The sequence below is a fragment of the Pteropus vampyrus genome, unplaced genomic scaffold, assembly GCF_000151845.1.
Source record: "Pteropus vampyrus isolate Shadow unplaced genomic scaffold, Pvam_2.0 Scaffold333, whole genome shotgun sequence".
Lineage (NCBI taxonomy): Eukaryota > Metazoa > Chordata > Mammalia > Chiroptera > Pteropodidae > Pteropus > Pteropus vampyrus.
This window is the reverse complement of record NW_011889114.1, coordinates 524,299-524,630: the sequence shown is the minus strand read 5'-3', so window position 1 is coordinate 524,630 and position 332 is coordinate 524,299. Positions and strand designations below refer to the sequence as shown.

Below are 332 nucleotides of genomic sequence, written 5' to 3'. Positions count from 1 at the left end.
GAAGAGAGCTCAGAGCCATAAGAGGCCACCTGAGGTCCCCCCGCCGCATGGCTGGGTCTTCAAGGAGGCATGAGAGCGGGGAAAGGAAACTGACTATGGCGACGGGAGGAGGTATGACCTGCGCGCCCACAGCGCCAGCAAAGGAGGCTGGGCAGGGCCACCCGTCCTGAGCCAGACCCCTGCCATTCAGCCTGGTGACACTCAAGGCTGGCGCCTCCGCATGCACTCGCACTCCACGGACAGGCCTCGAGCCAGAGGGTCTGGGAAACGTGAGAGGCAGCTTCGGTTGTTAAAATGGCCGGCACTCAAAGGGCGGGAGCCCAACCGAAGAG

The 332-nt window shown here is 63.6% G+C and overlaps 1 protein-coding gene across 1 annotated transcript in view; it reads right to left on the bottom strand.

Annotated features, from left to right (window-relative positions):
- ZNF541 (zinc finger protein 541) overlaps nucleotides 1-332 on the bottom strand; it is a 32,855-nt gene that overhangs the window by 22,176 nt on the left and 10,347 nt on the right. The window lies entirely within an intron of this gene.